At 44.6% G+C, this 26,576-nt stretch overlaps 1 long non-coding RNA gene across 1 annotated transcript; it reads left to right on the top strand.

Annotated features, from left to right (window-relative positions):
* The first annotated feature begins 543 nt into the window (after positions 1–543).
* LOC310677579 lies at positions 544–3,874 on the top strand. The gene is made up of 2 exons (XR_014511297.1): positions 544–1,036; positions 3,646–3,874. It is a non-coding gene; the product is annotated as an uncharacterized lncRNA (long non-coding RNA).
* Positions 3,875–26,576: the final 22,702 nt, after the last annotated feature.

Genomic DNA, 26,576 nt, shown 5'->3' on the forward strand with positions numbered 1-26,576 from the left:
TCTGCGGCCGTGGAAGTGGCGTTCCTTGTTCTCCAGCTCAAAACTGGCTAGAGGCACCTGTGCGGAGTTGCTCCTTGTGTTAATATATAGGGCTGTCAACCGATTAAAGAATGTTTAGTTGATTAATTATCTGCCTTTCAGCCAGATAATTGATTACATTTAAAGACATTTGCATCTCGCCAAAACACAGGTGTCATTTTTTTTTTTAATGGAAGGACACATGCAATGTGATTTGCAAATGTAATAATTAAAAGCTACCACCCATTGTTAGATGGAAAGGACACCATTTATTGTGTCCCCCCCCCCCATTCTAGAATACAATAACTAACATATCGAAACCAAAATAATCTAAGCGCGCTCTCTCTCTCTCTCTCTCTTCTAAACAAAAACAAAAACAGGTTTGATCTTAACTTTCAGCTTCACATTGTGAAGTTTGTCATCTCTGGTTAAAGCCACTAATTAATCAACTAAAGCTTAAGTTGATTAATCTGCCAGTTAAAAGTCTTGCAATCCTGATAAACCTATGGACTAGTAAGAAAATATGCCCTTCCAGAGCAGTCTGCTTCTGTGCTCCCTCAGAGGAATTGAGATCAAAGAAGCACACTTGTTAGTAGTCCCAGGAATGGGCAAAGCTAGCTAAGAAATTTCGCTTCTAGAAAGTCAATATCCCATGTATGTTTTGCTGAAGCAAAAAACCTTCGATTTTCCTTGAAATGTCAGTCAGTCAGATTTTTATCGTTCGTCGTCAATGGGCATTGCAATACAACCCGAGAAAAAGTTAAACACGCCTATTTTCAGAACTGGAAATTCCCCAAATTTAAAGCTGTAAAGTTCCCCAAATCATTTAGACCTTGAGTAGGAAAGAGTTATCAGCTTGTGGCCTGCACAGTCTTCTTCCTGGGGATATATGCCAATATTGGGCATGACCAGAAACAAAAGTGGGTGGAGAACAACTGTTAATTTAGTCACACACCCCTCTTTATCTTTCATCCAGAGAAACAAGAAGCATGACTGCAATTGAGACTGGTCCAATAGGGTAAGTGTTTGCTTCCTTACTTACAACCAGTCCAGCAGGTGTCACTTTGAGTTGCACTGGTTGCCTGCTTCCTCCCTCTCAGTGTTGCCTTTGTAGACCTCGGCATGGAGGAGAGTGGAGATGAAACTAGAATTAATTGGCTCCATCGGTCATTGACTCTGGTTCTGGCTACTGTTGGTCTCCTTGCCTTCTGCCTACTAGTCCCAAGGGGTACCACTCTCCACTGGTGTTGAGGATTCAAGGACACATTGTACCCAGGCAAAAGCACTCAAGGAGAACTCAAAGGAGGTCCAGTGGAGGATATGGCCTGGGGAGAATGCCAAAGGCCAGGCAAAGAGATCTGGATGGCTGCATTCAGACCCTGGGCCTGAGGTTCCTCATCCCTGATTTAGATTTTTTTAAATCCCCTCAGCAGTTGACACTGTTCTGGGTCCAAAAAGTAGTCTGCAAGTTTCTCACAGTTAAAACATATAAAGTCATTCTGTAGGTAGCGAATGTCTACATCAGCCAACAACCATCCAATTTTGAAATCATCTGATTGACCTTCTTGGAAATTCACAAATGAATAGAGGAACATGTCCCTAGGTGAATTGAATAAAGGGCAGGACGGGATGTAGTGCATATTGAAATGCCACTTTAAGTAAAATGTAGTGACCTATCTAAATAGTCACATCCCAGGAAGGTGGCGGCCTACCTTAGTGTCTCTTGCCTGGTCTTCCTCCTTCCACCACCGGGATTGTAAAGTTTTCCCTCCCTCTCCAATGTGAAGTTTACCTCGGAAGTGCTAGGATGCAACTCAACTTGCACTGGAGACAGATACACCTGCATGGGAAGAGTCGACAGAAAGGAATATCCAAGCATCTTAGACTGTCCTTCCTGGAGTGACCTATTGACCTTTTTTCAAGGTTAGGCTGATATTCTTAGTGTTGTTGACTTGACCTCACCTCCTTTCTGCCTCCCTTGGGAGAGGAGACATATTTTGTGTCTCTCCTCCTGAGATGAAAAAGCAAGCATGGCTCATTGCATTCTCTACCTTAGTTAGAACTAGAACATAAAGGTACTAAGGGTTACCTTCCTGAGTCATGTGGATGTGAAAATGGTTAAGGAATTCTCTCAGTAGTTAGAGGGCTGGAAACCAGGGGTGCTGGATATAGGGGCACAAGGGACTTCAGCCCCCCAATATTGAGGGGGCCGCCACCTGCCGCCACCAGGCACCCTCTGTGTGCCCCAGGCTACATCCAGCAGCTCAGGTACCAGGAGTCAGGTGGGGGCTGGGACGAGCAAGGGGGCGATCTTTGCCTTTGCTCATCCCAGCCTCTGCCCAGCATCCTGAGAGCCCAGATTATTGGTCCATCATACCTTTCATGTGAGGAGAACTACTTGACTTTCATTTTGCTCCCTGGCTTGATACTGCAATCTCTGCTTTCACACTTCCCCATGCTTTTCTGTGAGATATAACTTTGGGAAACTTGATTCCCTGATCAGCAGCTCGGAGAGCACCATTTTCCTCTCCATGTCTGGCTTTGATGTGGAACTTCTGTGTGGTAGCCTGATTGAATCAAAGGTGGTGGGAAGGGGCAAGAGACAGGTCTGTAGGATTAGAGACATAAATGAAAGGTAATTACATCAGAGGCAGACAAATTGGCAAGTCGGCAGGGATACAAGCAAGGCTAAATAGCATTTAATTCTCCATATTAATTAATTTGGTTCATTCCTTTAAACAAGACTTGACACACTGGGTCATTGTTGAAACATTAAGGACTGGTAAAATCTACAGTGTTTATGGAGTTTGTGTCCAGCAGAATCCAGTTCTCCACCCCTATTTGATAGCATATTCATCCACTTGTCTCCACTTGTCCTCATTCCTGATCTTCATCTAGTCTTGCCCTACTTTGATTCCACCATCACCCTGCTCGCCTGCCCAACCATGGGTGACCTCTCAGTTTTTGATCCTTCATCTCTCAATGGGCCATTGCACATTCCCACCACTTTACCATGGCTGCCGGTACCCATTTATGCCACACAAACCTGAGTGCCGAAGGCTGCTGCTGCTGTTCACGTTTCAGTTCAGAGGGGAGCCATGAATGAAAGCATGCAAAGGGGCACCTGGAAAGCAATGCTGGTCTCCAAAATTTAGTTGATGGGGACAAAAGTAGAACAAGAGCATCTCATTCTATGATACTATTTTTACCCTTCAGATAGGCTTTTAAGGCAAACATCATGGGGTGCATTACAGCAGCCACACACTGAACACGTAAACACAGGGTTGATGTCTCACCTGGCTCACCAGGAAATTCCCCTATGCAGAATTAACATGGGATTCACTGCCAGTAAAATGTGAAGGCCACTGGTTTAATTGACTTTAAAAGGGTACTGAGCAAAAAAAAAAAAAAAAATGGGGAATGGAAATATTAGATGGAACCTTCAGATTTAGAGGCAGCAAACCTCTGGCTACCAGTTGTTGGGTGGACAAACAACTGGCAAGAACTGTTGCCTTCACGCCTTGGTTGTGAATTTCCTAGAAGCGTTTGGCTTGTGCCCCTGGTAGAAACAAGATGCTGAACTAGATGGATTTTTAATTTTGATTCATTTACGCTCTTCTTTCACAGGCACAACTTATGGCTGACTAATTTGTGACCACCAAGTCAAAAACAGTTTCTCACTTTGTGGCCTAGTCTTCTTGTCTCAACCCTAGGCAGGCAGCAACAAAAGGAGGCTGAGTTAAAGTTAAAAGTTTAATGTGCATAAGACTGTAATGGGAGGAGACAATATTGCCATGTGTTTTTATATTGTAAACCACTCTGTCATCTTAGAATGAAGGGCGTTACAGAAATTTAATCAATTGTTGTCGTCATCTTTGTATGCATGCCTTAAAACATCTGTAAAAGTTTGCATTCGCAAAGCTGAGAAGTTTACATTAAGCAAGAAATTCCACTCTAGGTGAAAGTGGAAAGCTGGTGCTATTTCATTTCACAGGGTTATGCTACCTGAAGTCTCATCGCAGGAAACCCAGGCTGCAGATCTCTCACAGCGGTAGAGGAAACATGAGAATTCAGTGATTGCTAGCAGTCGCAGTGGCAGAAGAAGCAATGATGAACGAGCTTAGGATCTCTCTCTGGGACTAGAGAGAGGAAACTTTACTGAACTGCATAAAGGACCTAAAGGACTGAGGCACACTGACTGGTACTTGAGTGCAATATTTTATTTAGTCATTTGTTCTTGAAACATTTATCTTTATGTAACTAGTTTTAAGAATGTTTCGCAGTAAATCTTTGAAACTCATTCTTGGAGTGGAAAGCTGGAAGATTACCACACAAGGTCCAGATCAAGGATTGAGCCGAACAACTCTAGCAGGCTGAACATCTGCAATGTGGAGCCTTTGTTACTTGTGCAGGATCCTTGCACAATTTACAGCCCTGATCTTCCTACAAGAGCAGACCAGGTCCCCCCCCCCACTTCAGCGATGCATCCTCCAACATGTGCAGAGGGCTGTAGAAACAGCAAAAGTGATGGCTCAGGACCAGAGATGATTCCTGCATGCTTCTCCCCACATGATGGTCATCATGGGACGGAGGCAAGTGGAGAATGCCCGAGCAGTGCTTGTGTTTGACTTGGTGGGTAACAAATTCTACATCCTACAAACTGTGTACATTTCACAAACGCCAGTTGTCAAATCCGATGACGGCAGGTTGAAGGTTTTCCAAGAAGAATGGATTGCCTAAGAGATGAGGAGATACCCACCAAAGGAAGGAAGGGTGAACCCTATAGAAGAGAGAAGGATGGCACTTGCAGGTGACTCCACAACCTACACAAGGTAGCTCCACGGGAGGCAACTGTTTTCCAGCCCACTGAGGATGCTATTATAGGATATCCTTTCAATTATTTGAAACACGGGCTTCAGTCAGAGAATGCCAGGAATAGCTTCCAGCTGTTATAGAGAGATAGAAATCTGTCATGGGAAGGCATTTTTATCTCCTTGTTAAATTGGGAGAGAGGCTGTTTGTGTGTTAATTGTGTGTGTACACCAACTTTTTTATATATATAAAAATCAGAAACTCTTAATGGCATTTTACCATCAAGCAGAGTTGAATTGTTGGCTCTCAGGCAGTTTATAGAATACATCAAAGCTGTTCCTGTATTTGTGTGTGTGTGTGTGTGTGTGTGTGTGTGTGTGTGTGTGTAGGCAGACATCACCAGAGAGACCCTGAATAGACCCCTTTTATCAAGTGTCTTGAACAGTTACTTGATCTTAGAGGTTTGTATGCCTGCAGTCGGCAATGTAAACGTCCGAGACAAATTACAAGGCAGGACCAGTGCAACAGTGAATGATGAAAGTGCGCCCAGAAAGGCAAACAAGCAGAGCATTACAACAGCCGCTTAATGGAAAACACATTTATTAACATCGAGTGCAATGTCTGTAAGTTTTTCCCTGCTGCAACTGCCTGGGAGATGCCGCTGGTTTTAAAAGATGAAACAGTCCAGTGAACGAAACTGAAGGTGGGTGTTCTTCCAAACGCGCACACAGACACACAACCCCCCCACACCTTTCTGTTCCACTGTATTCTGCCTGTGTTCTTGGCAGTGCGACTGCCTCTTGGCTCTAGCGGAGATGGAACAAAAGCCACGCTGGCATGAAGAGAGCAACTTGATTTCACAGGGCCTCCTGGGAAATGTGTGCAGGAGCCAGACTCGGAGTTTGGCAGTCGTGTCCTTGAATAAAAAGAGGAGGAGGAGGAGGGCAGGAAGGAAAGAGCAGGAAAGGTCTCCATGCCGCACATGAGAAGCTTTCCTACACAATGAAATGGCCCTGCCCGGGCGCACTTAATGGGAAATGTATTCACGGCAAGCCAGTTCACGGTGCTCGCGCGGCACAGCAGCACACTTTGCCGTCTAATGCGCTTTTGCTGTCCACAGGCTGTTGCTGTTTCATGGGCTTTTATTGACAGCTTGAGAGATCACCTGCTTGCGGAAGAAAAGAACAAGGGAAGAGGGTTTCAATTAGAAATCCAAACTGCAGAAAGGTGCAAGATTTGGAACTGGCTACTAATAGTGGTTTCAAACTCTAGTTAAGTAGACTAACTCTAGTTAACAGGCACAACAACAGACTATGATCAAAGACAACAAGGGGATAGTGGGGGGCATTTGCATGTGAGAGGGGAGCGGCTGAAAGAGGGAGCAAGAAATCCTGTGGCCTGGTCCGTTAAATATAGTGTTGGGATGGGAAGCATCAAGAGAGCATATAGCCAGTGCATAAGCTATAGGGGATTGCCTTGTAGGGTGGAGGAATTCTCTTTGGGAAAGCACTCTGAACATTTGTTCACTGTTCAACAGGAGTGCTGAAAAAACCCCAGATTAACGAACTGAGCAATCTCGCTATTGCCATTCCATGCTTTCTTCATCAAAACAAATGCTTACCTATGGGAACAGGCAGTGGGGAGGACTCACTATCATACCAGAGAAGCTTCATTAACTACAAACCCAGAAATTTGGGGTTCCCTCCAAACCAGTGCCAAAGTAAAATGAAGATGAAATAAAGGTTCCAAACAACTTAAAAAGAAAAGGACTTGGTTTTCCTTTTCCTTTTTTAAGGATCATGCGATCCTTGGGTTAGCAAAGATGTAGGCTTCTGAAATCTCCCGTTTGGAGAGATTTGGTTCAGATGGAGGGAGTCATGGCTATGTAGCTTCTTGCTTGTTCCAGGAAGCAAGAATGAGAAAGGAATGAGAAGTGGGGAGCAGAGGCTGCTGAGTAAGCCACACCCATTTACAGCATGAGCTCAGGGCTCAGGTTAACCCTTTCTATGCATGCAAGTGTGACCGTATATTACAACATCCCCTAGCTTCAAACATCTCCTTTGGCTAAGGCCAGACGTCCTTCTGGCCAAAACATTTATTTAGCATTGCATTTGTATCCCATCTATCCTTGCATAAATGGTTCTCCACCTCCCTATTTTATCCTCACAATGGTCCTGTCAAGTTGGTTTGGCTGAGGGACTTTGACTGGCCCAAGATCGCCCAGGGAGCTTCATGTCTGAGTGGCAGATTTCAAGCCTGGCCTCTCTGGTCCTATCCTGGCACTCTAACCACAACTCTACCCTGGCTTGCTCCAACACCCTTCAGAACCCCAGATATCACCACTCCTCTTTGAACATGTCTAATTTCAGTCTAATTTGGCAAATTGCTTGCTAAAATACCCAGTGCTGTGTCTCTCATGTGCGTAAACTTCCACATTTTACTTAAAACAAACAAACAAACAAACAAAATCCAGTCAAACTTCTTGGTTACACAAAGCCAGATCCCTTGATGGGATGCTGTCTGTCGACGCTGCTCCAATGTTCTGCCGCTTTAGTGTTGCAGATGTTTTTGTGTCTTGATAATTAGGTGCCTCAAAACAAAATCCAGACGACTCGAGACCATCCACAATGGTCACTTCATTTCTTTTTTGGCACATCATCATGGGTTAGTAGGTTAAGGAGCTTACCCTTAATTGAACCGGGTAATCCTCTCAAATCTCCCTGGACATCCATTCTCCTAAGTCCGGTGTTGTTCATCCTTAGCGCCGCTGATGTGAATGGTGATTTTGATTCCCTTTCTGTCTCACCTGGTTTCCCTGGGAGTTCATCTGCTCTCCATTTCATAGCAGCTGCTGTGTCAATAAAAATCCGGCTTTTTGTCTCTCTTGACAAGTGCTCACACAATGCATTCTGCAGACTCTCATTGTGAAGGGCCTCTCATTCTCTCACTAGCTTAAATTGATTAAGAATCATTTTATTCCAGATCTATGTGTCAATTGGCATATTTATTTCTAATCAGCTCTTTAAAATGGCATCATTCAGAGGTGCTTAACCACATTACTTAATTTTCAGACTCTTTTGCTATTGATTTCTAATACTGTTTCTTCTCAAGGTATGGCTGGACATACCATTCAGGAACAGATTCCCCTCTCTGGAATAAAAGGCAGTGTTGGTGGTTATTTGGTGAGTTTGAACTGGAAAAATTCTGCATACAAACTTTCTGCATATAAACCAGACGTTCTCATGTCATTTCCCACTATTCCACATTGTACAATTGTCATGCCTTCCTTCCTTCCTTCCTTCCTTCCTTCCTTCCTTCCTTCCTTCCTGTGCTATCATGCTGGTAAATTTGCCTAGCAAAAAGCTCTAAGGATACACTGGCAATGTTCAAGGTTTCAAGTGAATTTGGTGCATGGAAGAAGTTGAGAGTGTGGTCTGGAAAAATGATTAAGGTCTGTGGAATCTGAGAAATCTTTCTAGTCTTGTCAATTCTTTTCTTGCTTCCCTGGTGTTTGGCTTGAGGTGGAATCCCCAACTTTCTCTGACATTTCACTTTAGACCAAATTGGATGGGGATGCCTTTCCAATGCAAGGATTCATCGCATGATGCCTGGAAGCAGGCTGGATGCCATGCTAGCCGAATAAAGGTTGGGGTCACTCCCTCACTCATGTCAGTCAGAAGCTTGTTCCCTTGCGACACACATTGCCCTTTGCACCCATCCAGCAATGGACTGTCCTTTTAAAGCAAGATAGGAACTTTTTGAGACAAGATGCTTTGAATACATTCCCCATGGCAAAGGAATGAGCTCTCTTGGCAGCGGCGTGGAAGAGATCAGTGCCAATTCCCAAGAAAACCCCATTTTTGGACAACGTGTATCTTGTCAGAAACAGATGGACAAGATACGAGTCTGATGGTACATTTGTTAATTTGTTTATTAAAAATCTGTTTGTATTTGACAAAGATAAACTCAACGGGCTCAAGTCAATGCAGCGCTCAGGAGACCCTTCTCCCAGTGCAAACATTTCAGCTTGTCCAATGGAACTGTCTCTCTCCCTGAGCATTGTTCCACAGGTTCTCTCTCCCATACACACCCTGAGTAATAATAATAATAATAATAATAATAATAATAATTTATTTATATCCCACTCTCCCCAGCTGAAGCCGGGCTCAGAGCGGCTAACAACAATAAAGGTAACACAGTTTACATAAAATCACAATCAATTAATTGACATGCATTGTAAAATCAATTCATTCTAAAATCAATTCAAAATGAAATGAATGGCAACCATTGGTCTAGAGTTCTGCGAGGATTACTGAAGGAGGGAATCAGACTGTGCCCTGGCCAAAGGCCTGGTGGAACAGCTCTGTCTTGCAGGCCATGTGGAAAGATGTCAAGTCCCGCAGGGCTCTAGTCTCTTGTGACAGAGCGTTCCACCAGATTGGGGCCACGGCCGAAAAAGCCCTGGCTCTGGTGGAGGCCAGCCTAACCTCCCTGTGGCCCAGGATCTCCAAGATGTTTTTGTTTGAAGACCGTAAGGTCCTCCGTGGGACATACCAGGAGAGGCGGTCCCGTAGATACGAGGGTCCTAGGCCGTATAGGGCTTTAAAGGTTAAAACCAGCACCAGAGTTGATTTGGGGAGAGTGCAGGGGTGTTTGTGGAAGGCGGAGAAATCGCATTGCACTAATCATTCATCTGGCTCCTGCTAGTGCAACAATTTAGTTGAATATGGCCCGGTGTGAACAATTCATAAAACCTCAACATCTAAATGAGGGAGAAGGAGTCAGAACAGTATGAGTTGTGGGGGAGAAAGTGCAGTGTCTAGGAAGGAAAAAGAAAAGGCCTGGTGTCTATTTGGTGAACTGGAATTTGAGCAAAAGGAAAGAAGTGAGTGGAAAGAGCTGAGTCCATAATTTTTATGCATATCTACATAGAATGATAGAGTTGGAAGGAACCATGAGGGCCATCTAGTCAAACCCTCTGCAATGCAGGAATCTGCATTGTAGCTCAGAACTGTCTCTACTGACTATTGCTCTTGAGGGTTTCAGATAGGGTTCTAGGGATTACTTGTGAAAAGAAATGTGCATATAATGAAATGGGGGGAAATGTTTAAAATAAAGGTAAAGGTACGGGCCAGTCGTGTCCGACTCTAGGGTTGTGCGCCCATCTCACTTAAGAGGCCAGGGGCCAGCGCTGTCCGGAGACATTTAAAATAACCTTTGTTAAAAAAACCAGAAGCTTTCTTATTAGGAATTATGGGTACCGACATTGCAAAGGAGCAGAAAAGACTTTTTATGTATGGGACAACAGCTGCTTGGATGTTACTAGCCTAGAGATGGAAAGAAGACTAAGTCCCTACTAGAGAGGAATGGCAAGCTAAGCCAAAATGACAAAGCTGACTGGAAAACTCAGGAACCGATAGGGCAAAAGCTTTAAAAAAGGATGGAGAAAAATTATAAGTTATCTAGGGCACCACTGTAAGCAGATGGAAACATTAGCAGGATTCTAATTCCACTTGTAATGTAACAAATACCATGGATAAAATGGATTGATATAAAATTTAGAGTATGGAATAATATGCAGGTCTAAATGTTGAGAATACGACCCCATGGAGGCAGTGGGGGGAAGTCACGAAATTCAGAGTAATCTCAATGTATAGATATGTTTTTATTTTATTTTATTTTATTTTATTTTATTTTATTTTATTTTATTTTATTATTTTATTTTATTTTATTTCTATACCGCTTTATATTTTTAATAAAGATCTCAAAGCGGTTTACAGCATATTAAACCAATAACTCAATAAATCATTGTATGTTCCTCCGGCCTCATGAGGAGCCTCTTCAGTAGAAGTATTTGGATTGTTATAATTTTATATTTGTAAAATCAAATAAAAATGATTTTAAAAAAAAGAAGAAGTGTGCATTAACTGTGGATTGAATTAAACTGCATGCTGTAGATCAGGTGCTGTCAATGGTGGCAAACAATGGCAGCCATGTGGCTTAAGCTCTGCTCCCCTAAAATGCAGAATTTTAGCAAAAAGGGATTTGGGGTGAGGCGGGGCGACAGTTGTTCTGCAGGGAGCTCTCCCCAGTCCACCAGGGGGTTTTGCTGCCATTGCTGGTACTGCTGTGGTGAATGGTCCCAATGGCAGAAGAAACTGAGGGAGAGGCAGACATCTACTGCTTTACCTCTGAGGTCTTTGCCAGGACTATGCCTCTATAATCACAGTGCAGTCTTAGTCACATCTCGCTTTTCCTTAAAGTGTCTCACACAAAACCACCCTTGTAAACAACCAGAGAAGAGGGGCACCACCTTTCATGTGATGCACATAATTAAGAAATATCAAATCACCATTGAACGGCCATCGAATTTCCTGAAAAGGGAGGAAACTTGGTCGAGAAAAGAAAGAAAAGAAAACTTTGAATGAAAGGCTCCCTTTGGCCTCCATCATAATAACCCTGCATGCTTTCCATATTGTGGGTGGTGTTTTGTTTTGCTTTCTTTCTCTTCTGCAGCAAACTATTTGCTTGTAGTAACCCTGTCTGACTTGTCGTTTCATTAGTGGGATATTTTTGTATACAGTGCCATTTAACCTTGCTATGATAGCCCCAGAAATCCCAATTTGAAGTTTGATTGACATGCCGGGTCATGCCATTGCATCCTTAGCTCATGAATAAGGCAAGAGGAAAATCGCTCGCAAACAGAATAGGCTTTGTATTGCAGATATCTTGACACAGCTTTCCCCCAGACTGCAGCCAGTATATTACAAAAATAAGTTGGAAAATAATGAGTTGCCCTTAGTGCTCAGAGCACACCCCATTTGTGAATTGCACAGTGCTTGGGGGAGGGGGGAAAACCTAAAACCCAAGCCTTAATTTAGCTTCAGAACAAAAGGAAATGACAAAGTATATTCATGAAAACCAAACAGCAACCATACTGGGTCAGGACAGTGGTTCACCTTCTAATACATTGTCCTGTCTCTGTAAGCGGTTAGTTGCAGGTGGCTGTTATTGACACCTGAGCCAGAAGAAAGGTAAAGACTTTCTTTCTCTAAGGGCTTATTCATACTTGTGCTTGAGCCCTGGGGAACAGATCCACCAATCAATTGGTGTGATTAAAAAATGAAAGGATGCTCTGTCTTCTGCAATAGTTTTAGTTCTTGTTAGAAAAATGTTACATAGATTTTTATTTTTTTGGTACGGGCTTTTAATTTAGATTCTTTCAGATTTAATCTTTTTGTTATTGTCGCAAGCTGCATTGTGGAGCCCATTGAGGTCGGAAGACTGGGTAATTAAATTAATTGGCTTCCTGTTTTGTAGACACAGTCTGAATGCCTGTAACTGGCAGGTGGCACAGACAAAATGGGGCTTCTTTTTAACCAGAGAGCCCCTTCTGATTTTTAGCTCAGTAGTGTAAAAGTAGGCTGCTGCAGCCACTCAGGTAGCTTCAGATGCCCAATTTTGTAGGTGAGGTGACTCCTTCTCGTGACAGCATCTCTCGTCTCGGATGCTAAAACAAAGCCAGTATAGGAAGGAACTATGCTGTGGACTCTGGCCATGTGAGATTGAGCTACCAAAGCTACAATCATTGGTGAATTGTTACACATGGAAGAGGGTTGGAAGACAACATTCTGACACCTGGGCAGATTCGGCCCACCCATAAGGCAAGGTGAAGTGACTGCCTCAGGTGGCAGGATCCATAGGAGCAGCAGAACCTGATCTTCCTCCCTTCCTTGTTCCTGATGTAGATCTTCCATCACCCTTCATCCCTGGTGGGGAGGGGGCATGCCATTCTGGGGTCTGCCTCAGGTGCCAAAATGTATTGGGCCAGCTCTATAGCTGAGCCAGTGTGGTGTAGTGGTTAAGAGCGGTAGTCTCGTAATCTGGGGAACCGGGTTCGCGTCTCCACTCCTCCACATGCAGCTGCTGGGTGGCCTTGGGCCAGTCACACTTCTCTGAAGTCTCTCAGCCCCACTCACCTCACAGAGTTGTTGTGGGGGAGGAAGGGAAAGAAGGTTGTTAGCCGCTTTGAGACTCCTTAAAGGGAGTGAAAGGCGGGATATCAAATCCAAACTCTTCTTCTTCTATGGGCAATATCCCCCAAAGGATCAGGCATTGGAACTTGTCTAGGTTAAAGGATGGGGTCTATTTGCCCAGTGATAAAATCTTAGAGCTCTGCACCCAGGGATGGAGCCCATAGGTCTTGGTAACAGAGTCTAGAAGTGCTGTTGTTGTTTAGTCATTTAGTCATGTCCGACTCTTTGTGACCCCCATGGACCAGAGCATGCCAGGCACTCCTCTCTTCCACTGTTTCCCGCAGTTTGGTCAAACTCATGCTGGTAGCTTTGAGAACACTGTCCAACCATCTCATCCTCTGTTGTCCCCTTCTCCTTGTGCCCTCAGTCTTTCCCAACATCAGGGTCTTTTCCAGGGAGTCTTCTCTTCTCATGAGGTGGCCAAAGTATTGGAGTCTCAGCTTCAGGATCTGTCCTTCCAGTGAGCACTCAGGGCTGATTTCCTTCAGAATGGAGAGGTTTGATCTTCTTGCAGTCCATGGGACTCTCAAGAGTCTCCTCCAGCACCATAATTCAAAAGCATCAATTTTTCGGCTATCAGCCTTCTTTATGGTCCAGCTCTTACTTCCATACATCACTACTGAGAAAACAAGGGGCAAAACACAAAGAGTGGGAAATGATTGGTGGCAATAGCGTTAGAAGACTCTGTGGTAGAGCATCTGCTTTGCATACAGATTGTCTCAGGTTCAGCCTATGCCATCTCCAGCCAGGGCTGGAAGAGTGCCCTGCCTGATACCCAGGAGAGCCACTGCCAATCAGGGTAGACAATACTGAGCTCAATGGGCCAATGGCTTGACCTGGTATAAGGCAAATATTGCAACAATTTATATTAATTTCTTTTCCGTGGCTGCATAGTTCTCACTTTGAGCCATGCACAGCAGGCCAGCCCTGGCATAGATTGGGATCAGTGGCATCTCCTGTGCCACCCCTAAGAATGGCATTGCATTTCAACCCTGGGACAAGAGGGGATGTTGTGTCTGCCTGTTAGTTCTGAGAAGCTTATACCCTGGGCCACTTATACTGGTATCAAGATAACTTAAACACTTGCAACAAACAGAGACTATGCCAGCAATGTGCAGCAAACACTGGGTTTTCTTTCATCCTCTGTTCACACAAGCTTCAGCCCGGCACCCATCCTAGACGAAAGCTTGGGGTCTGGAGCGTGTGCAGGCTTGACTTTTCCAGTGCCTTTGGGCCACTAGGAGGCAAGAACATGAGCATATCCCTATCTTTTAGGTAAGCACTAGCTCCTAGAATCAGGCCTAACCTTTAAGACAAGTTTGCTTGCCACCCCACTGGTGAACCTAAGGAAACCAAAATCTCCTGTGGTGCAGTGGGTTGGCGCGTCTAGCTGTTAATCAGAAGGTCAGTAGTTCAAACCCACCCAGGGATGGCTGTGGGCAGGATTCCTGCACTGCAAGAAGTTAGCTTAGAAAGCCTTAGATGACCCTCAGGGACACGTCCAACTCCACAGTACTATGATTCTATGAATGCAAAACCAGGGAACATTTTTTGTTGTTTGTTGTTGTTTAGTCATTTAGTCGTGTCCGACTCTTCGTGACCCCAAGGACCAGAGCACTCCTGTTTTCCCCTGCTTCCCACAAGGGAACATTTACTCAGAAGTAAATCTGACTGTGCTTAGTGGGGACCTTTCCCTAGTAAGTGTGCTCGTTTGTGGAGTGTGTTTCTGGATAACCCTGCCTCCCAAAAAAGCCTTTAGGCAGCAGAGATGGACAACAGCCTTTGATAAATTGGATCATTTAACTGGACATCTGAACAAACCGATGTTCCACTTCACATATCTGAAGTAACATACGCACCTTCTGCCGCTTAGAGGTTTCCTTAGACCCCGAGAACCGGTTTCCCAGATGGGTTTATGCCAAAATTGGGTAGCATTTCTCCTCGGCATTTCCCAGCCTGTGTCTTAGAAAAGGTTAATAAGGCAAGTTAGAAACATAAGTTAATGTCATTCGCTACACAAAGAATGCCAGAGCTTCCTTTTAAGGGCCTGAAATAACTGTGAAGGGGAAAGGGGGGGGGGATTTCTGGTGCTTGCAATGTGTGTAATTGCAGGCTGCAGAGCCAAATGCAACGACTTAGCACTCTGTGAACTATGAATACATCATCATGATGGGGCTTGCCACTGTGGCTTAGCCCCTTGGCCACCTCTATCAGAAGAGTTGTTATATTTGTTCAAGATTAAGTGGTAGGAGGGAAATGCAGCGTGCGCCATCTTTAGTATTCCTCTCAGGTTGCAAAATAATAAAAAAATACAAAATAAATAAAATAAAACCCAACGATTCTGAAGAAATATGTGTTCAGATTGCCGCTCTGTTTGACAAATGCTTCAATGTTTTGCTGTGTTTGTTTTCCCTAGAACAATGGTGTTGTTTGCATTTTTAAAACAATAAGCATAGATGAAGCTGATCTGATAATGCAGTTGTGCCAGTTGTGTGTGATGGGACTAGGGATGGAAGGATCTGTCAGTTTCAACTCTCCCTGTTGCTTGTCCCCCCCCCCCCAAATCTTAAATTCAGTTTTCCACATTTTACAGCAATTTGCAATTAAAAGAAACCAATCATCATGAAATGTCACCGGTGTTTTAGTGCAAATAAACACAGATAATGTACCCATTTACCAAGCAATTTCTCCTAATATACTGTATTTTGGTGTGCTATTTTCACTAATATCGGCATCTTTAGGCACACCCCATTCCATTCCAATACATGCATTTTTGTAAATGTTGTTTGGTTGAAGAATGGCATCACAAAATTTGGATATGTGCAATTTCAAAGGAAATTCCATAGATTTGGCTTTAAATGTGTACCTATCAAAATTCTGCTCAGTCCTTTGGCAGGACACCTAATGGCATTTTCTGTGCTACTTGCACTCTTTGTCCTCTATGATTTTGCATCAGAGTACTAGCAGGGAGAACAGCTATCCCTTATCTGAACTCAAAGAAGAGGGGCAAAAAACCTCATTGGTTTCTCCAGGGAGAAAGCAACTCCTTATAAGAGCTCGGCCTCACATTCTCAGCTAAGCCCTTTTATGTTCCCTGGATGTGAATATCCTCCTGGGTTCTTCCTTCACACTGAAGGGTGAAGATCCAGAAAGGAGCAGCCCTCTGACCAAGAGCTTTGCTCACTGTAGGCACTCTAGAATGTCACGACAAGTATCCTGCCTTTGTTGGCAAGCCAGTGTCACAGCCAATCCCAGATAAGGTAAGCCACACATCAGATAGTTAACTCTTTATTGGCAAGAGAAACACTTGCAGCAGCTCTCAAGGTGCTCCAGATACACACATCCACATGCTTCTAGCCTCTGAGCAGTGGTCCACAGGTCTGGGCCCTATGGAGCAGTTGCAACAACTGGGACCCCTTTCCCTCCTTATACAGTGGTACCTTGGGTTACATACGCTTCAGGTTACAGACTCTGCTAACCCAGAAATAGTACCCCGGGTTAAGAACTTTGCTTCAGGATGAGAACAGAAATCGTGTGGCGGCAGCGGGAGGCCCCTTTAGCTAAAGTGGTACCTCAGGTTAAGAACAGTTTCAGATCCAGAATCGGCAAGATGAACTGTTTCGAAAGGACTGGAGCAAATTTATATTTTATATGAAAGAAAATTGTAAACATTTGAAAACGTTTGTAGGTTTGAATTGAAATGCTTTGTAATGTGAAAATAAGGAACTGATTTACACATAAGGAGGTAATTTTTATAAAAAAGAAGAAGTCTTAAGGTTAAAAAGTGGTTATAGAAATGCGAGAATTTAGTAAAAGATGTTTGGAAGTCAGAAAGAGGGAGAGAAGGAAGTCGATGCTCTGCCTGAGCAATGCTTTATGTTATAGATTTGTGTAATGAGATGTAATTAAATATGAAAACTCCATAAAATTATTATTATTATTTTAAAAAGAACAGTTTCAGGTTAAGAGCAGACCTCCAGAATGAATTCAGTTCTCTGTGAGGAGCCTCACTGCAGCATTCTGCATCCGCTGGAGTTTCTGGGACAGCTTCAAGGGCAGCCCCGCATAGAGCAAATTGCAGTAGTCAGGCCTGGAGGTGATGGTAGCATGGATCACTGGGGCCAGGTCGGGGATGTTTTGAGCACCAGAGATATGCTGGCAATGGCCCACCCCACCAGCAGTCTAGCTGCTGCATTTTGTTCCAGCTGGAGCCTCCAAACCAGACTCAAAGCTTTCCCCAACTCCCAAGGTATGCCTCTTGAGCCAGGCTCATGCAATCTCTTGCAGCATTGCTCCTACACATATAAGGTCTTCCAAATATGCATGGGTCCTGTTGTGGGAAGCACTGTGGAGAAAACTGCAAGGCCAAATTTGCATTTGTGGATGTGTCTTAGTACTGCATGAAAAGAAGAAGAAGAATTAGCTAGCTGGCCATTAGTAAAGGTAAAGGTACCCCTGCCCGTACGGGCCAGTCGTGTCTAACTCTAGGGTTGTGCGCCCATCTCACTTAAGAGGCCGGGGGCCAGTGCTGTCCGGAGACACTTCCGGGTCACGTGGCCAGCGTGACAAAGCCGCATCTGGCGAGCCAGCGCAGCACACGGAAATGCCGTTTACCTTCCCGCCAGTAAGCGGTCCCTATTTATCTACTTGCACCCGGAGGTGCTTTCGAACTGCTAGGTTGGCAGGCGCTGGGACCGAGCAACGGGAGCGCACCCCGTCGCGGGGATTCGAACCGCCGACCTTTTGATCGGCAAGTCCTAGGCGCTGAGGCTTTTACCCACAGCGCCACCCGCATCCCAGCTGGCCATTAGACTTGCGTCCATTTAGATATTCATAGGATTTCAAAGAAAGGTAACAGGAGGGACCTGCTTTTTAGAAGGCAGTGGTAGAAATGAAATTCCTTCTGACAGATCTTCCCTTTGTAGTTCTCGAACCCCCCAAACCTCGTTTTGAACAGGGAGGAACAAGAAAAACAGCAGGTGGTATCTATTAGTGTCCTCAAATTTATCACTGTCTGAAGGCGGGGAGATTGATGGCTTGGATTCCTGCATTAACTTGTGTTTTGGAGTAGGAGCTAAGCTGGGTTGAAATATTTAGAAACTGCTAAGGAAGAGAGCCACCCACCGTCGTCAGAATAAACACATTAGAGAGGAAATTACTGCATGACATTCAGTCTGACGGATCCCAAATAGAGGGGGGGGGGGAGAGTAGATAGACAGAAGTAAGTAATGCATATGTTTAACCATAATAAAGTTAGGTGTGAACACTGTCAATTTTTTTTCTGAGAAAGCTCTTCAAATACTATTTGAAGTAAAAGTCACCAATATGAGACATTTTCAGTTATGTATATATTTAAGATCTGCAGGTCCAAATCTGTTTACTCAGCAGATTAATCAACTAGTGTTAGTTGATTGACTGATGACAATTTCAAACTGGAATGGATGTTTAAACATATGCCAAGGGCTGGGACCAAAATTCTGAATTCATATTTGCAGTCTGATAGGAAAGAAACCCCCAAATTTGAGAGCTTTGGCCTTGCTGGCATCTTTTGATTATTCTGATTTTGTCACGCGTCAAATATATAGTGTCTTGAACTGTCAACCCAACATTTGTTCAGTATGTGCATATGCAAATGAGATTTTTTTTTCTTAAAAAAATCACATTCATCTCAGCTCTGCCAGGAGACTAGCTAAGCTATTTTTCATCTTTTGCAAAATGGAGAGGCTGAACCATATGTGTAAGGGACAACCACGCATTACATCAAGTGGAAAGAGCAGACTGGATTGAAGATATCAATGTTGGCAAAGACCCTGCCAGCATTAATAAAGATAATTGACTCATAGTTGATTTGCTTGATGTTCAACTTTGTAGCTCATTAAAAGCCCTTGGTGAAACAAAATATTTTTTATATCTGTTTCAGCTTTAGCAGCAATGATTTAGCTTGATTAGGAAAATATACTCATAATTTCCAGCTCTTTGACATCTCAATCTAAATTAACACTCGTTGAAAAAAAGCGATAGCATCAGCCTTGTCACTGAGGGAAAATAAATTGAATTCTCCAAAGCCTTGCATTTAAATAAACACAAAAAAGAAGGCTCATTGAACAAAAGCTGTAACAGTGTGGTCCATCCACTCCTATGAGTGTGGGGAGGAGCCCTCTATCTGTGGGGCTCCCCATGTTGTATCATAACTGTCAACTTTTCCTTTTTTTAAAGGAAAACTCCCTTATTCTGAATAGGATTCCTTGCAAGAAAAGGGAAAAGTTGACAGCTATGTGTGGTATAGGTCAGGCATCAGGGATGCCACTGGGCAACTGTGAAGAGGGATTGACACAATGTCAGCTCTGTCCTGAGTTAGTGGCATGGCTTGCACATTTTCTGCCTTCCAGACCTCTTTATGTTTAATCCTGCCCTATGCCATTCCACCTGAAGTTGTGACACAATTTATAGATACGAACCACTGAGGGAAAAGTAAAAACCTCTCGATTCGGGGCCAGCTGAGGTTGGGGCTAAATTTCCTCTCAGGATCTGTCAACCCCAGTGAAGCACTAGCACTGAGGGAGAGCCGATGAAAGCTCATATCGTAAAATGGCCCCAACTGTTGGTCAACCAAGGCTTCTGAGCTCTCCACTTCCCTAAAGCTCTCGCGAGATCCCACATCTTCCCACAGGATCTCATGGACCACCCAAGGCTCCCTCGAGAGCCAGGCAGAAGGCAGAAACCACTCCTCTCGTCTCCCCAGAGCCACTGTGAGGAAAATGGTAACCCATTCTCATTTATAGCCTGTGGTGCTTGGAACGCTCTCCAAGAACTCCTAGATGGGGGCACCTGTGTTTCCCTTCTTTCAAACCCCTCCTTAGAGTCTTCCATGAAGATTTTGGCTTAACTCCTTATTCTGCAGCTAAAATGAAGTCTTAAGCACATGGGACAGTTTTTACTTGAATTCAGGGCTCCTTGCTCCTGTCACCCTTGCCTCCCACTCCACTTTCTCACCGATTTCAAATGTAGCCTCTTCAGGATGGGGTCCCATCTTTTAAGAATCTAATAGCACCATGTACACTGAGCGCCTAATCAAATAGCAGCAGAGATGGGCTCTATAGGGCCAAATCTGATCTGCCCTATGTGCATAGGTGTCTTGCCTTCTACTTACTTACCCCAAAGCTCTGTGCAACAGAAAAGATCCCACCAGGAATCTCTGCTGGAATCTCTGGAGCCCCACCCTAACAGGAAAACAAGCAGAACACTCTCTTGTCCATGTGTGGAAGTGCTGTGTGGTCACAAACACACGCCTCTTTGGATCCGGAACGGATCCCGCCCATAACCGGAAGTACCACTATATAGTCTAGGGTTGCCATATTTCAAAAAGTAAAAACCAGGACACCATGAAAGCTGTTGAACTTTTCTTAGGAAGACCCCAAAATTGCTGAACTTTTTTTTTTTTTTTTTTAGGAAACCACCAAAATTGTTTGTTTTTTGTTTAAGGAAAACCAGAAAGTTGTTGAGCTTCTTTTTACAAAAACGCCAAAAAACCCACAACACCCCGCATTTTTTTGATTGACTTGCCTAAGATCCTTTAGGAAATTCCCTCCGGACGTCAATTCCACCTTCGGAATCTTAGTGATGTCCGGACATATGACAGCCCTAAAATATACCCCTTTGAACACATCTCTGATTATCACTGGATGCCATCCAATGAAAGCAGTAAAACATTTTTGTGCAGTAACAGCTATTCACATAGCACGTTGGCACGAACAGAACACCTCCCCTTATTTCCATTTGAGGGAGTATTCCATATAAAATACATCTACAAACACAGACAGAAATACACTTTTTAAAAAAAATCTGCATCACCCACCCTTCGTTTTGACCACAGTTACTCATTCAGCTGCAGTTCTTCCTTAGTATGACATTCATTGGAAGGCTGATTACTCTTGGGGGTTTATTTATTGAGACTGCAAACCTCCTACTGTGTTGTTGTCTTCTCTCTGAAGAGGAGGATTCCTATAAAGCTTTTGCAGGAAGGACGGTTATGTGATCTCCTGGGAACTGATCCCTTGAACTCTTAGTGGTCAGATGACAGAATTCTGCCACATCCTCTCCAGCCACTTATTCTGTAGGCATCTCTACTGCTGGAGGTGCACATTTTATCAAAGGCAGTAATGAAGATCTTTCCCCTTCTAGTTTGACCATTTCTGAACATAAATGGGGGGGGGGAGGGAGAGAGAGAGGGAGAGGGAGAGAGAGAGAGAGAGAGAGAGAGAGAGAGAGAGAGAGAGAATGTGCCTTTTCAAAGACGGAGAGGGAGAATGGTCAAAACCCAAAGGGGTTAGCTAGTTACTGGGATGAAAACACGAAAAGTTTCCCATAGCATGTTGAAGTAAAAGTAGCAAAAATGCAGCTAAGAAGCTCAAATTATATACAGTGGTACCTCGGTTTTCGAATGTAATCCATTCTGGAAGACCGTTCAACTTCTGAAATGTTCAAAACCCTAAGCATTTTCTTATGGAAAACTCAATATTGAAGCTGCGTGGCATGTTTGACTTCCAAAAAGCGTTCGAAAACCGAAGCAGTTACTTTTGGGTTTTCAGTGTTGGAAAACCGAAAAGTTCCATTTCTGAGACATTTGAAAACCAAGGTATATGACCAGTGGCGTTGCGTGGGTTGTCAGCACCCGGGGCAAGGCAAGTAATTTGCGCCCCCCGCTGCACTGTCCCTCCCCCAGATAGTCCCTCGCTCTCTCTCCGCACCACACCGCATGCCTGGCACACACCCCTCCACAGTGGGCGGCAACCCGGTGGCTCGGATCGGATTTGCACAGCCAGCACTGCAGTGAGAGAGAGTGAGTGAGCCAGGTAGAGGCAGAGAGCTGCGAGTGTGAGCGCCCCCCCCCCAGATGTTGCGCCCGGTGCGGCCGGGCCCCCCCCTGCACCCCCCACGCTACGCCACTGTATATGACTGACACTCTTCTTTGGAAATTATACCAGTGTCTAGACTTAACAATCAAACACTTTACTTGCAGAAACTTAAGAGTTATAGGTGTGTTGAAACATAGTATTTACAGTCAAACATGGGCTTACAGTTCAAACATGGGCCTTACAGTCTCTTCTTCTAACAAGTACTTCTTCAAAAGTACTTGTAGATTAGTACCCTTTTTCTCAGCGCTTCTGCTCCCCAGCAAATGGTAAGTAAAGGACCCCCGACCATTAGGTCCAGTCGCGGACGACTCTGGGGTTGCGGCGCTCATCTCACTTTATTGGCCAAGGGAGCTGGCGTACAGCTTCCGGGTCATGTGACCAGCATGACTAAGCCGCTTCTGGCGAACCAGAGCAGCGCACAGAAACGCCGTTTACCTTCCTGCCGGAGCCGGTACCTATTTATCTACTTGCACTTTGACGTGCTTTCAAACTAACTGCTAGGTTGGCAGGAGCTGGAACAGAGCAACGGGAGCTCACCCCATTCGAACCGCCACCCTTCTGATTGGCAAGTCCTAGGCTCTGTGGTTTAACCCACAGCACCCACTATTTACATGACTAAATAGGAGTGGTACCTATTTATCTACTTGCACTTTGATGTGCTTTTGAACTGCTAGGTTGGCAGGAGCAGGGACTGAGCAACGGGAGCTCACCCCGTTGTGGAGATTCGAACTGCCGACCTTCTGATTGGCAAGCCCTAGGCTCTGTGGTTTAACCCACAGCGCCACCCACGTCCCTCCAGCAAATGTAGTTGGAGGCAATTCTTCCTCTGTGCCTTTGAGTTCCATAGAGCGTTCGTAACTAATAGCCATTGAGAAGCCCACCCTCCACAACATAGTCTAACCCTCTTTTAAATGCATCTAAGCTAGTGGCCCCTACTACACGTTGTGGCAGGGAATTCCACAAACTAATGTGAGGAATGAACGAAAGATTGGAGGAAATGAGAAACAAAAGGAGTGGCCAAATACTTTTAGAAGTTCACAGGCAGGGTGTGGAGGCAAGGGCCATATCCTGCTCTTTGGTCATTTGCATCTGTTGGAGTAGTTCCCAACACTGGCTGGCTAGCTGCTTCCCAGGAAGTCCACAAGTGGAATGCAAAAGGGTTTGTTTTTGCCACGTGAGACCGAGGAAAGGGAGTTGGAGATTTGACTGCTTGTAACGCTACAAATCCCCTTCTCCTCTGTAGCTGCAAAATGAATAGGGCTAGTCTGATGCAGAATACCAAGTAACCTGGGATGCATTGTGACATTGCAGCCCTCCAGCTCGCAATAAAGAGAGCTACATGGGAAAAACATATGGGGAACTGCATGACAAAATCTTCTTAATATCACAAGCACTTTGCTCCAGCCATTTGGGAGACACATTAGCAAGATAAGTATTAACAGAAGGGTCTGTCGTGGTTCCTCCCCTCCCCCTTTGCAGAAACTACCACCTTTTATTGCACTCGGGAGAATTTCTTTTCTTTTCTTTCTTTCTTTTTGAAATCACCTTATTACTTGGATGATTTTTAAAGAGCCTGTTTTTGCTGGCTAAAACATGCTTGAATGTAACATAAAAGGGACCTAGCTTAACCCTAGCATTAAAATATGCAGGGAATTGCCTTAATGGGCCAGACAGATTGAAGGAAATATTTTAACCTTGGCAGACTTCGTAGATTTGGGAGTGGTGTCTTTTGATCAATGTCAGCTCCCAGAGAAAGCCAGACTGCTGTTTGCAGAGTGCGTTCCAGACTGGGAATTCCTCTGCCGGTGAAAGTCTGGCCTTGGATTGAGAGCAATAGCAGACAAAGAGAGGAAGATTCTGAAGCATGATGAGATGTTCGTGAAACATCTGGACCCAGCAAGGGGACTGGACGTCTTTAAGAGCTTTGCCAATTCCCTTTAGAAATGGAGAAACCAGGAGTTTCCTGTACTGGTTGCCTTGTAGGCAGCGAGAGAAGTGTCTCTGCAAGTGCCAACAGAAATGGCCTCTTAACTTGCCACCACCCTTGGCATTTCTGGGTCTTTGTCCAAACTGCGGTGGCCGAATCAGAAGGAACTTGGGAAGCTTTCACATAAAAGGGAGGAGAAGGCAGAGAGAGTGGGCAGGGGGAGCAAGGACCTGGGAAAACAATTTTATTTACTTGCACAAGCAGAAGGTTTAGTTGTAGCTGCTAGTGCTGGCCAGTAAAGGGCTGTCCTACTCACCGTGAATCCACTGAAGTGAATAAACAGGACTAGCTCAGGTGCAATTCTGAGTAGATCTTAGTTGCCTACAACCCTAGATAAATAAAAATATCCAGTCAGTCCATAAAGTCTTCATTTGAGCAAATCAACATTGCTAGGACATGCAACTGTGCATATATTTTAATTAACACTGAACCCAACCCAATATTCGTCTTGTTCAGAGAAGATTCGTTGAAACTGATGGACAGGGCTCATTTAGGCCCATTAAGTTGAGTAAGTCGATATCTGAGGAGGAGTTAGCTGAGTACAATCCAGTGAAACTCAGTTCTGTCCTCCAGATAATAGTATCTGACTGCATTTCCCCCCCCTACTATGGTGAGGTGAAAAGGGGGGCTGCTTCTACTACCTCTCATTTTGTGCATTCTGCATCAAACATATACTTAATAATACTTCCTTGCCTCCTTAAAAAAAAAGAATAGTTCACAGTTGCAAGGAAGGGAAACTTTTTATGTATTGCAACGGCAAGGATGATATTACAGGGGCTTCAAGGGATAGTAAAAGGCAAATCACAAGGGAAGGTAAAGAAATATAGGAGAGAATCTCTGCCTTGGATATTCCCTCAGTTATACTTGAGAAAACGTGGGTGAGGATTCCTTTAAGTAGAGGGCTAGCAGTCCTGCCACAAATGAGGGCTGCCAAATTAAAAGAAGCTTCATCTGGTAGGAACTGCAGTGCCGCGTGGCTTCCATATTGTGCTAAGTGAAAGCAAAGTGTTTGCTTCTATAAAAGCAGCGCATATGAGAAAAACAGACCCTTCTCTACTATTTTAATAAACTATAGCTTCCAAAAGGTGCCTATAAACATCCTTTGAACATCATGCTACTTTCCTGATCGAAACGGGCCTTTTAATGGGGGGCTGTCACCCTTTTGGAATTTTATACGCTCTTTTCTTGATTGGCAGCAAAGCAGCTAAATATTCATTATCCTTTTATATGCTCTGCTTGCCAGAAGAAAGCAGGACCACCGTGCTCCTGGTATGCGGTAATGAGCCCATGCAAGGTTTGTATGGCTATAAAGTTCAACCGTGTCCAGGTGCAGTTGTGGGCGAGGTGAGCTCCATGTGCAAAGAAGAGAAGAGGAGACAATTCTCCTCATTTTAACTCTCAGAAAACTGAGAGTCAAGACCAAGGGTGACATCCATGTATCTGGGAAAGCTCCCAAGACCCTAGATCAGCTCATTCTATTCACATAGGTTCAGAGCTGGTGGTCAAATGGCCGGCTGGCTGGCAGCTCCACACTCTCTTCCAGCAGTGTGTCTGCGAAGCAGATCAACCTGTACCAAGAGTTGTTTAGACAGTTGCTTAGGCTGGAGCCCGGCCAAAGTCATAAGTTATATAAGGCCACTGAAGTCCCTACTGGCTCTTCAGACCCCCCCTGACCCTGCTGAGATTGAAGCTGCAGCGGCATCAGATGTCAGGGCAGTAGTTTGCTTTGCTTGCACACTGCCTCGCAGCTTGCAGGGACCAAGACACATGCTACCAAAGTCTCTGATTCAAGGTGAGAAATGGGCAGTCACCACCCATCCTGATTTGGACTGGGCCTCCATATGTTATTGGACTGCAAGACCAATCACCCCTGACCATTTGCTATGGTCCAAAGCTCAGAAAGACACAGCCCAGTGAGAGTTTCCTCAACCACCATCAGGCCTCTCATCAGCCAGCTTTCCTCCAAACTTGACCATGTAAAGGAGGGTGGAGAGAGGACAACAGGAGCCAAGACATTTGGGCTAAGATTCTTCCCAAGTTTTCAGCTTTTGGCAGTGATGGGCTTCCAAGCAGTTCTCATGCTCTGGGAAGTATCGTCTTTTAAAAATGGTTCCTCTGGGTCATCAAATCAGGAGGAAAACAAACACACAAAAAACACTATCAAGAATTCATGAAGTAAATAGTGGAAGAACCTCAAAGAACTCTCAGCTTTTAGCCCCCCTGCTTCTCCGCGCCCCATACACAAAAAATGGTATGTTTAAGGGAAATGTGGGGAAGGAAGAAACTGGTCCATGAGAAAGCTGGTCTTGAGCCAACATGAGATAAGGTGACATTTAGATTTCGGTGCTTGCTTATAATTGCTTGGGCATTTCCAAACAACCCTTCCCTCCATTTATAATATTTTGGACCAGTAGTTGCACGTGTAAACCTACTCTTTTCTCTCAGTATGATCTGAATAGAAAGTTAGTCATCAAAACTGTGAGCCATGGCTGCTTTACCTGAATGGTAATTTTTTGTTTTCTCTGCCAATCTCATTTCCCTCCTTTCTTCCTCCATTGTGCCCCCCTTCTGCCATTGCTGGAATGCCCCCCTCACTGAATTTCATGTTGCTGCTCGTCTTCTCCACATGGGGGTCAGGATGAGTGGCAACGCTGTGTCTGGAACACTTCCTTCTCACTGGAAAGGGGGGGGGGGGCATTCCAATGACAGAGGTGGTGAGGCAACTTCCCAGCTGCCTCCTGCACTTCTGCTGCCTGAAGCAGGAGCTTCATTCCACCTCTTTGGTGGGCCAGCTCTGTCTCTGCTTGA

The sequence above is a fragment of the Podarcis tiliguerta genome (genome assembly GCF_965153285.1).
Source record: "Podarcis tiliguerta genome assembly, chromosome: 5".
Taxonomy (NCBI): domain Eukaryota; kingdom Metazoa; phylum Chordata; class Lepidosauria; order Squamata; family Lacertidae; genus Podarcis; species Podarcis tiliguerta.